This window comes from Vombatus ursinus, unplaced genomic scaffold, assembly GCF_900497805.2.
Source record: "Vombatus ursinus unplaced genomic scaffold, bare-nosed wombat genome assembly UNPS02014791.1, whole genome shotgun sequence".
Taxonomy (NCBI): domain Eukaryota; kingdom Metazoa; phylum Chordata; class Mammalia; order Diprotodontia; family Vombatidae; genus Vombatus; species Vombatus ursinus.
The window spans coordinates 6548582-6561075 of NW_020954569.1; the positions used below are offsets into that span (position 1 = coordinate 6548582).

The 12494-nt window shown below is 35.7% G+C and overlaps 1 pseudogene; it reads left to right on the forward strand.

The window, feature by feature from the left end:
* Nucleotides 1-1705: 1705 nt before the first annotated feature.
* LOC114048075 lies at nucleotides 1706-2910 on the forward strand (annotated as a pseudogene).
* Nucleotides 2911-12494: the final 9584 nt, after the last annotated feature.

A 12494-nucleotide genomic window follows, 5' to 3' on the forward strand; every position in this document is an offset into this window, starting at 1 on the left:
TCCTAGACAAGTTTCAAAATTTTTCAGTGCCTCAGATATGCAGCTAAGTGGCATAGGCAGTGGAGCCCTGGGCCTGGAGTCAGAAAGACCTGAATTCAAATCCAACCTCAGACATTTATAGGCTGTGTGACCTTGGACAAGCATCTATGTCATAAGGTTGTTGTTAAAATCAAATCAGAAAAATATTTATGAGGTGCTTACAAGAGTGCCTACATAGTAGGCACTATACAAATACTTGTTCCTTCCCCACACCCATTTTAATTCTAGAAGACTAAAAATTTCAGAGCAGTTGATGATCTATATCATGGAAAGAATTTACTCCTGAGTAGCTACACTAATGAAATCACAGGTCCTGACCAATTGAACTTCTGTGCAACCTTCTAAATCAATTGTCTGACCATTTCATTTACTTGCTCCCTAAGATTCAAGGATGTTCTCTTGTTTCTGGGATCAAATACACATTCTGGTTCCAGCCTTCTTTTCCAGGCTTCTTGCACATGTTCCAGTGAAATTGGCATATACTCACTGTTCCCCATATACAACTTTCTCCCAATTATGATGGTAGAGCTGACTCTCTAGGTCTTTAAACTGGCTATCCTCCTCACTTAAAATACACACTCTCTTCACCTTTGCCTCCCTGAGGTCCAGATTTATTCAAAGTTCAACTCATATACCTTTTTACTTACTGAAAGTCAATCTTGATTTTTTGTACCCTCCTTTCTGCCATTCCCTATTTACTAGTGTACCCTTCCCTGAAAATTACTTTGATTCTACTTAGTATTTAATTTTGTATACATATTGCTTTCTTCACTAGAATGTAAGCTCCTTCATAGAAGAACCTTTTTTTATCCTTCTTTGTGTCCCCAACCCATAGCACCATGCCTGGCAGGTAGCAGGTGCTGTATAAATGATGCCACATACATACGTACATGCATACATACACACTTATTTTCTATCTAGACTTGTAATTTCATTGGTGAAATCTATCAATGTTATATTTATCTATAATACATATATTATACACATACTCTCAAACACTTAAATAGAACTGTGATTATAATGAAAAAGATCATAAGACATCCACCCAGCCCCTCTTAGGCAACTCGTGTTCATATGTTCCCATAAGTTATTTATAGGATGTCTACCCAACATGCCGAAGGATTTCTTTGTTTCTCCTGACATTACAAGGGTGTCATTGGAATACTCTGGCTGTTTGTTCACCTGTCATCCTTCACCCTTTCCACAATATCAATGCATCGTCTCTTCCTATCATACGTTTCATTGATGACATCTGTTATCTCTGTTTTTTTTTTAAGTTACTTGTTGATTAGGTGTTGTGACATCATACACACACACATACAATCAACATTCATTTTCTCTCTCTCTCTCTCTCTATCTATATATATATGTATATATACAAACATACACATATATAGACATACATGTGTGTATGTATGTATGTGAGTGTATGTATGCAGTATTAATATAATAGCATGGAGGCAAAATAGATATAGAAATAAAAGGCAAGCTATTTCTGAACTTAAGCTATAATTATGCAAACTGCACTAGAAGCTCTTCAGTTACTATGGACAGTCCTCTCATTCATGAATATTTTTGGCAACAAAATAATCCTTGGTGAAATGCTGTCAACTATCAAATTGTTGGACAAGATGACTGCTAAACTTCTACTTCTAGTGAATACCAAATGGTGGACGACACTGGTACTGCAGGAGGAGCAGGAGGCCCTGGTTGCCCTGGAGTCAGAGGCCAAGGTAGCTTCCATGGTGGCTTTGGCAGTGGGGCCCTAGGTTGTTAGGGCCCAGCTCCGGACCATGGCCTCCTGTGAGGGCAGTGAGACGCCTGGAGGTGCGAACCTGCCCCTTTGGGGTACTGGGAACGCCTCAGCAACAGAGCTGGCTCCACCCACGGGGAGAAACATGGGAGGGGCTAGGGTGAGTATAAGAGCAAGGCTCGGGGGTGTCTGAGAGGCTCCGGGAGGCTCTGGGACCATGGAAGACAGGAGAGCATGTAACCAATAAATCGTGTGCAGCTGCCAGCTTGGGTGTTCTGTCTAGTTATTCCCCTCCACCCTCGGAGGGGCCGGAGACGTCCGAAGACCGGGAAGGGTAAGTATCCAAGCGACAGCCCGGGTGTAGAAACCCGGACACTAGGTCAAAGTCGGGGACATGGTTGAGGCCATGGCCATGGCCGCAGGGCCTGGGGAGGAAAGGCTGAAGACAAGGAGTGGGTTCCTGTCGCTAAGCTAGGCCAACAAGTCAAGGACTTGAAGATCAAGTCTTTGGAAGAGATCTATCTTTTCTCCCTTACTATCAAGGAGTCTGAGATCATGGATTTCTTCCTGGGATCTTCATTGAAAGATGAGGTTCTGAAAATCATGCTTGTTCAGAAACAAACTAGAGCTGGACATTGTACCAGGTTCAAGGCTTTTGTGGACATCGGTGACTACAAGGGCCATGTTGGCCTGGGTGTCAAGTACTCCAAGGAAGTGGCCACAGCTATTTGTGGTGTTATCATTCTGGTCAAGCTGTCCCTCATTCCTGTGAGATGTGGCTACTGGGGGAACAAGATTGGCAAGCCTCACAGAGTGAGGTCACTAGGCCACGTGGATCTGTTCTGGTGTGCCTGATCCCCACCCCTATAGGTACTGACATTGTCTCAGCTCCTGTGCCTAAGAAGCTCCTGGTGATAGCTGGAATTGATGACTGCTACACATCTGCAAGGGGCTGTACTGCTACTCTGGGTAACTTTGCTAAAGCTACCTTTGATGCCATCTCCAAAACATACAGCTATCTAACCCCAGCCCTGTGGAAGGAAACTGTGTTCGCTAAGTCTTCCTATCAAGAATTCACCAACCATCTTGTGAAAACTCACACTTGCATGTCTGTCTAGAAGACCCAGGCAGCTGCTGTGGCAACCATATAGATGTTTGTTTGTTTGTTTGTTTGTTTGTTTTTTAACAAACAAATAAATTGAACTATGTCTGCTTAAAAAAATGATGACTGCTAAAGAATCTTCCTACCAAAAATTGGTGAATCTGTGTTTCCATTCACTACCTGATTTGGAGACTTATCATTTGTGCCAAATCAATTTAGTTCAAGAGAGCAATTGATAAGATAAAAGGACTGAACACATTCTCATAAGTCAAAAGAACTTAGAACCTTTATTTGTCAATACAAGAAGTACATGCTATTCTGTTATTTTCAAAAGAGGTCCTGAGTTCAATTTGAAAGAATTGACACACAATAATATATTTCTTTTTGGAACAGATGCCTATAATACTCTTCGATTGGATCTATTGTCAAAAATTTGCACTTTACATATCTGACTGCATGCATATTGCATAAATTGCCAGGTGCTGAGATACTTTTTATATTCATCTTCATGGTGTTTTCTAATAGTTGAGGCTAATGTAATATACTTATTGTCTGCCCAGTGCTGTGCTTAAATGTTTACTTTATCTGATTCTGGTTGAAATGCATTGCATTGCAACACACAGGCTTTCAAAATCAAATACATAAATTTCTACTTGTCCATTTTTCATATCCACTTTCCATTGCACCCGTTTTTTGTGTTACATTGCATTGGCATGCTGCAGAGAAAAGACCATTTATAGTGTATTTGATTACACAGTTAGACATAACAGTTTAGCACAATATGTTGTAATCAGGACCACTCAGAAAAGCAATTTAGCCCTGATCTTGTCAAATTATGTGTGTGTTGAATATATAACTTTTCCTCAGTAAAAGAAGCTATTTAGTGGCAGTAGTAAGTATGAGAAAACACTATTGTTATTTGTTGCTATTATTTTGCTTTAACAGAGAGGTGGAATTAGTTGTGCTACCATAAAACTAAAGATTCCTTTCTCTTTAATGCTCTTCTTTAGATGAAGGGATTTCAGGGAGGTGGTCATTGAAGATCAATTTGTCAATAGTTGGGCAAGGGGCAATTCCTAGAAGCAACCATAAATAGGTGAAAGAGAAATGGAAAAAAGTCTGGTTGAGAGAAAAAGAGGAAAAGGTGAAGAGAGGAGTGACAGTGCAGAGTTTTGTTTAACTAGGAATAACAATTATAGCTTTGTCTCAGGCCATCAAAGTGTATAGGTTAGTAAAATATGATTTTTGAAAATTGTGAACTTTTAAATTTGTTACATTTACACGTTAAAAGCACTCGTTCTTCAGTAGCATAGAAACAATGGAGTTAATCGTAAACAATTAAGCAAAATAGGCAGCTAACAGTTGGCACATTTCCTTCTCAATGAACCAACCTCAGAAGAAGTCTTCCATGATCCAATCCTGCTATGTTCCAAACCCCATATAACAGAATCCCAAGAAGTGTCCACAGTGTCCTATCGTATTTTCCTCTCATAGAGTTCAGTGTCAACTTTCACTCCACTGAATGGTGGGTATTCCATGGTATCTCCTTTGGAGAAAGGAATGTTGTCTTGTGCTCTACTCCTATGGAACCATTATCCTGTTGTTGTTTGTTCTTTGTTCTTGAAGAGAACCATGACATCAGAAAGATGATGCCATGGCTTGCAAGTGAATTGGCTTTAGGTGAAAAAAAAAAAAGAAAACACTAGTAGATTTTTAAACACAACAATTTTTTTTCACCCTGTCCACTACTCCTGAATCTGTGGATTGCATTTTTTTTAATTTGATGAATGCAATGGATAGCCCTAATAATAATAACTCACAGATATAAGACACTAAAAATTATAAAACATTTTACCCATTGCCATGCTGTGAGGTAGGATATTGTTGCTGTTTGTCCTTCTCGAAAAGGACCATGACCTCAGAAAGGTGATGCCTTACATGCATTGGATTTAAGTGAGGGAGGGCTGTGGGAAGGGGAGGGAAAAGAGAAGAGGAAAGGGAAGAGAGAAGTGAAGGAGGAAGGGCTCGACTGAATTTGTCTTAATTTTTTACCATATAAGAATTCACAATTTTAATTATACATTTTATTTGAGGGTATTACTTATTAACCAACCAACTTATAAATTATACCCATATACGTGTGTATGTGTGTGTATGTATATATATATATATACATATTTATATATATATATAAATATATATAATAAATAGATCTAATGGGTGACAGAAATCAGACTTAGAATGGTTTCCCTTTGCTGTTTGCAGAATGAAAGTTCCTTAAAGGCAGAGAATGTTGAACAATTGACTTTCTAATCCCAATCCCTACCTAGCACAAACCCTGGAACATAATGGGTGCTTAGAAAATATTTGTTATCTATAAAATGGGGATAATATATAAATATATATATATTTGTCCTGGGTGACATTGTCTGGACCAGAGAGTAAGGGAGAGAGACAGGTGAGGGAAGAAGTCCTAGATCCTTTATTGGCTAAATATTCTAATTTTTTTTTTTTTTGGCTAGGCAATGGGGTTAAGTGACTTGCCGAGGGTCACACAGCTAGTGTTAAGTGTCTGAGGCCAGATTTGAACTCAGGTCCTTCTGACTCCAGGGTCAGTGCTCTATCCACTGTACAACCTAACTGCCCCTTTTTAAATTTTTTTTTAATATTCTAATTTTTTAAGGACTGACTCAACTTACCCCTCATACTAAGGTCTATCTTTTTTGTGTTGTTTTTTGTCTTGTTCTGTTCCGTTTTTCTTTTTCTTTTCTTTTCTGTTTTTCCTCACTAGTCATTCTGCAAGCACTGGGATCCTTGTTATGATCCTGAGGCTCGATTGGTTTTCATGATTTCCATTTCATCCCTATTATTAATAACTGGACCTAATTTTGAAAGATTTCTTTCTTCCCTTTCTCTTCACTTTTGTCTTCATAGAATAGAATGTACAATAACACTAATGGGTGACAGAAATCAGACTTAGAATGGTTTCCCTTTGCTGTTTGCAGAATGAAAGTTCCTTAAAGGCAGAGAATGTTGAACAATTGACTTTCTAATCCCAATCCCTACCTAGCACAAACCCTGGAACATAATGGGTGCTTAGAAAATATTTGTTATCTATAAAATGGGGATAATAATATCCCCTTAATTAATAAAGCTGCTAGGAATATATATTAGCACCATCATATGAAAGGTTTCTAATTTTAAAACACACACACACACACACATAAACAAATATATGACACACTATTGTTATTTATTATTATTATTATTATTACCAACAACCCCCATATTTTTTTTGTTGATTGATCTATTTTTAAAAGCGTATTGAATGTATGATCTCCTAGGCTTAGTCTATGCTTGGCAGGTAGCCTCTTTTGTCTACTGACCTTATATTGCTTGCATATGCCAGGGGCAAGATAGTTTTTCAGTTCTTTACAGATGTCCCAAATTATGAGAGGCATTTCCTGGTGAACGGCCAAGCCCACAACCCCATACCACTGGATTAGGGATACTCTGGAAGTTATCGAGGATCACTTCAATCACTGAAGCATCTTATTATCTCTCTCTCTCTCTCATTAATTTAAATTAAATTATATTTACAACTTTAATTTACACAAATCATTGTTATATACTTTCCACCTTTGTCTATCAATTGAAAACTACTTTTCAATAATTAAAAAAAATTAAGCAAGAAAAGTGACTATGTACAACTATGTTCTTCCTTCATGGACTTTCATCTTTTTAATGGGAAGAGAGAGAAAACTTTCCTTATGTTTTCCAGGGGGGAAAATGACCAACACAGTTATTCCCATTGATATTATTTTCATTTACATCATTGTTGTCATGGTATATGTTTTTTTTCTAGATTTGTAGGCCAATCTCCTTTAATGAATAAAACAGTATTTATAACTCCACCACTAAGTAGATGAAAAATGCCTTGTTTCTCTACTTAAACCATTATTGCCTGAATGTCAATAAACAGACCTAGTACTGTTGTATCTAAAACTGTTTGTAATTGCCATTTTTCATCCTTAATGTAGGATCCTGCATGTGTACTTTCTATCTTGATAATGTTAAAATAATCAAATCAAGAACCTTAATGAATCTTTCATTCATTCATTCAACAAATAGGTATTAAATACATTGTGGAAAGGGTTGTATGTTCACAGGAGTAGCACATACGGGATTTTAATGACTGAGTGTTCTTAAGATATTTCACAGTTCAACCAAATATATGTAAGCTGTGTGTACTTTTTTAACTTAAAAAAACACCAAAGATTGTTCATTTGATATCTCAGTGAAACAATTGCAATTAGACAGGATGCCTTTTCAAAATTGGCTTCTTAGTAGTCAATACAGACCTACTGATCTAACTCTATTCAACATATATTATTGCGTGTCTACTATGGATGAGAAAATGTTGAATTTAGACCACCTCCATGAACCTCACCACTGGATTGAAAATAGCTGTTGCCTTATCTCTAAAAATGAATAGATCATTGCATATTCTCAAGTATCCACCACCTGATTTATGTGTTCAGTTCTAAAGATACATGGGTACTTCGTACTTTCGTAGAATGATTGCAAATCACTTAAAGATTAATTCATACTTGCTTTCAGCAGGGATGCATATTCATTTTATTTTATTTTATTTTTTCATGAAGAAATCAAATTAATCTTACTCATGTAAGGCTTACTCTCTTTAGAAGAAAGACTGAGTCATTGTTCTGGTCTATAATTCCTTAAATTGTACTATTCTTCCTCACAACTAGGCTCCCAGTATGTAGACTATTTTCTAAAAGCAAGTTGGGCCCTTTTGAAAGCTGCATTAACTATTTCAGATGACAAGGGCACCATTTAGCATACCAAGGTTATAATTTACCAGTGGCCTGAAAGAATTAATGAAGCTTTCAAAAGCTCATGTCATTCTGTGGAATATGCACTATACAAATCTTTTATATAAATGAAAATACCAGTTAAAGATGTGGTCTGTCTAAATGGGTTGGGTTACCAAATGCCAGTGATGAGAAGAAATTTGGTGAGAAAATCAGTCTACTCTCAGGAATATTTTTTTTAAAATAAGCAGAAATATATACATCTATTTCAAGAAAATGTATGCACATACATAGGAAAGGGATGACTAAAATAATTCAAGTAATTTCCTATAATATAAGTGAAAATCAGTCTCATTAATTCACTGTTACTATTTTGTCTCCTTGTACATATGTTTGCACATGTGAGTGGGTACCTGAATAGGAGAGGCTTCTCTGCAACTTATATTCTTAAAAATCCACGTGATACACTTGAACAGAGGGCATACAATCAGTAAGGATCCAAGGCAAAATTTGAATCCAGGTGTTTGTAAGTCAGACCAAGTTCAACTTTCTATCAACTGTCATGCTGCTTCATATGTACCTACATGAAGAGAGAGAGAGAGACAGATAGACAGACACAGATAAGAGAACTATGAAGTAAACATATGTATATATGCATGAATAATTCTCTGTGTATATTTACATGCTTAAATGTAGATAAAATCACAAGAAAGTCCTAAAGATAATTGATTGAAGCCAAGTTTTTAAAATGATACTTATTAAAGAGTCCAGTGTGTCACAATCATTACAGATGCAGCCTTAAAGTACTGAAGTCAACTTTCAGCCATTAATCTTATATTGTTCATATACATACCAAAGAACCAACTTTTGTCTTGACAAATTTGGATGAAAGAGATGAGATGTTGTTCATAGTAATATCTCCTGACAATTCCCCATCATATTTATGTTTCATTAGACCTATTCATACCCATCATTACCTAGGTAAGAAAAGTCTGAACCTCATAATTGAGTTATGAAGTTTGAATTTGTATGCAGTGTATCTGGGTAAGAATTAAATCTTTAGCAATCACAACCTCTACAACCCTCAGAAAGTTACTTTTATTCTGGCCTATTTCCCCTACTGTAAGATGAGGAAATTCAGCTAACTGCTCCCTAAGGTATCTATCAGTTCTAATGATCTGTGATTCTAAGTCTACTGTAATTGTTTTGGCAAATTCTAAGGAACTAAGTGTGCCCATAAATAGAGATAAGTACACAAGTACATTTTAATTGCCACACCCTGAAGCTTTTCCACTGGAGATAATATGAACAAAGTAACAAGTTACCAATGCATTCTAAGATAAAATAGGGGGAATTATTAGGCCATTCCATTTTGTTCCCTAAGTCTTACATCAAGTAGTTGTTTTAAGATTGCCTAAGGACAGACTAGCCAGATGGAGAGATATATAGAAAGGTAGACATGTAAATACATAAGTGAATGAACAAATAAATAAAGAACCAAACAAATTAAAGAACCAAACAAATTAAAAAGCAAATAAATAAATACATAAACAAACAAATAAGCAAAGGAAGACAGGAAGGCAGTCAGACAGGAAGGAAGAAAAGAAAGAAAGGAGGGAGGGAAGGAGGGAAGGGAGAAAGGAGGGGAGGAGAGAAGAAAGAAAAGAGGGAAAGAAGGATATGTTCTATTTCACCTCCTAGTAAATTGGGAAAAAAGAAAAAAAATGAATGAAGAGTGGAATAGATGAGGATAGTGTGGAAGAAAGTGTATAAACCACATTTGAAATGCATGTTTTTGTTTTCTTTTTTTAAAATAAAGATACTACCTGGTGATCTAATGTATGTTTTTATTGATCTATAGACAAAAAGTTGGAATGTAATGAAATATCTAGAGTTAATCTAAACCATTATATTAAGATTATATTTAAGCTCTAAATATGCAAATTAAAGAAAAACACACTCATATCTACCTTTTGTCACACATCTATGTGTTTCAAGATAATAAGTAATTGTCAATTAAGATTCCATTCATATATTGAGCATCATGTACAATATGAATTTCTTTCTCCATAGGGAATGATACATGGGCATTCAGTTTAGCCAGATGTCTAAGCAGTTCCATCACACATCTTCTGCCCTCTCTCCCCTCATGAATTAGTCATGCTAATTCAACCTTGTGGTTGAATAGATTTAATTACCGTTAATCTGACACTATTTAGAGGTATCAACACACTGCCCGAATGCATCCTGAACCAGATTAAAATGTAGTTCCTATCTGATTTTAATATGCTGATGAACTAAATTTAAAAAAAAAGAAATATATAACCATCTATGTTTTTCTATGTCAATATGCAGCTGACAGGAATCCTTATATATGCTTTAGTAGCTCCCATTTCTATTTGAGTTTGACACTACTGGTTTAGAGGTAATTTTGCTTTTTAGACCACTAAATGTATTATGGGACATGGGTTTGGCAGATTAAATTTTATTTTTTAGAAAGTGCAAGATGGAGAGGCATGTCTAGTGAGATGTTAGTCTGGGAAAAATGGGGGAAAAAAGCTAACAACCAAACCATTGTGACTTTGGTCAAATCACTTAACTTCTCTAGTCCTCAATTTCTTCATATGTTAGATAAAGAGTCGGACAAGATCTAAATCTATGATTGCATGAACATGATACATTTATTGAAGTATTTGAAGTGATGGCATGTCAAAGAGGATTTAGAATTGTTCTGTTTGGCCCCAGAAAGAAGAATGAAGAGCCATGAATTTAAGTTGCTAAGAGGCAAATTTAAGCAGCATGTAATAGGGAGGGGAAACTACTTAGCAATGAGTTCTATCCTGAATTAGAATGAGCTGTCTTGAGAAGTAGTGGGTTCCTCCTCATTTGTCAGCAATGTTTGAGAGGAGATGCCTTCTGAGGTAGATCTCTACTATCTATAAGATGCTATAAATCAAACTCATGGATTTGTCTGAAAGCAAGTGTTCTAACATCCAACAAGTCTAACTAATTAGCTGTTCAAATATCATGGAAATTAGGCACACCAAACCTAGAAAAAAAAGGCCTGCTGTTGACTATAAAACAATAAATGTGAGACTTAAAACATTACTGACCACATAAAATTCATTTGCCCATTAACTCACAAGTGTAATTAGTTTTATCTGTAGTCTAAGGGAGCATATTTTCAAACATTTGAAATATACTGCAGTGACTGAGTAATCAAGATATCCCTCCTTCTCCCCTCATTATTGCATAGACGCAGTAATTAAAAGGATGTCAATGAGACTCTTCTAGAATTAAATTTGCAAAGGTTTTTTTTTTAAGATTGCTTCTGATTGAAAGCTGAAATGCCACACTGAAGCTCATTCATGTTAAACCCAAGCAAAGAACTGTCAAACAGGCAAAAATCAATTTTTAGATACTAGTTTTGAGAGAATATATAATTTAGATGTGTCCTTGAAAGTAACAAAAAAAGAAATCCACTATCTTGTCAATTGATATTTTCTGAGGTGATCTCATCATTTTCATTATTTTGCCAGGATATGAAGTCCAAAACAGTAATTTACTTTGAATAACAAAAACAAATGTCATATGGACATCAGATATGCCTGTGGTATTGTTGTGTTCCAAATATAGTTAAAGCTTAAAAAAAAAAAAAACTACCCATACCAAATTTCCCTGTCCTTATAATACAAAATAGGATATCTCTTAGAGTTTTCTGTCTTTCTTCAGGTAGATGAGCTGGTTCACATAGTAGGAACAAAGGAAATACCACTTTGCATTAATTAAAAAACATAAAAATCATTAACCTATTTCTCACAAATTATTCATTTTTGATGTTTCAAAATTGAGGAAACTATCATAGCTAGTAGTATTATCATTTCATTACTTTAGGGATGTTTATTGTGGGAGTTATTCTACTATAAATACACAAACAAGTCAATTCAAATTTATTTCAATATATATTTTAAGCATCTACTAGGCACAAGCATTGTGCTAGACTCTGGGGATACAAAAATAGATGCCAAACCATTCCAATGCAAATCCCAAGGGATTTACATCCCACACTCAAAAAGACAATTTGGTGGTTTCTTATGAACAAAGATTTAATTTTTCACTTAGCAACCATTCTTATGTGCGTTAACTTCTCTGACCATTGGATGATGGATAAAATTGACTGATTAAGCCTATACATTAAACTTTTTGAGCTAGAGAAGTGTGCACTTGAGAACTTGGGATTATACTATACCATGAAGGGGCCTCAGGCTATGACTAGGGGAGGTAGCTTGCATCAACTTCCAAAAATGCAAATTTCAGTTTTAGTGTCATGTGGAATCATCATATTACTTTTGCTTTGAACCTAATAAAGTATGATATGAGAATACATCTTTATGAATTTTAAAAATTGTATTTAATCAGCTGATTAAGATAATTACAGGAAGAAAAAAAATAACCTCTGACCCAGATTTTAAATATCCAATATCCCCTTAAAGATTATCTCTTGCATGATTAAACAAGTGTTTATTGGTCCCAACACATCATTAGCTGGTATACAATCAATCTGTTCACCTCGGTAACATATGTTTGTGGACATCTGTTTTATATGTGTATGTGTGCAGGGCTTAAGTGAAATACTAAGCCAAGTGATTGCTCAATGTTATTTCATTAATGTAGCAAATAATGTTAATCTTGTTTCCCTTTAACTTTGTTTTTTCTTGCATCATTTTTGTCTGATTTAGTTCTCTGAATGGTATAACAACTCCAT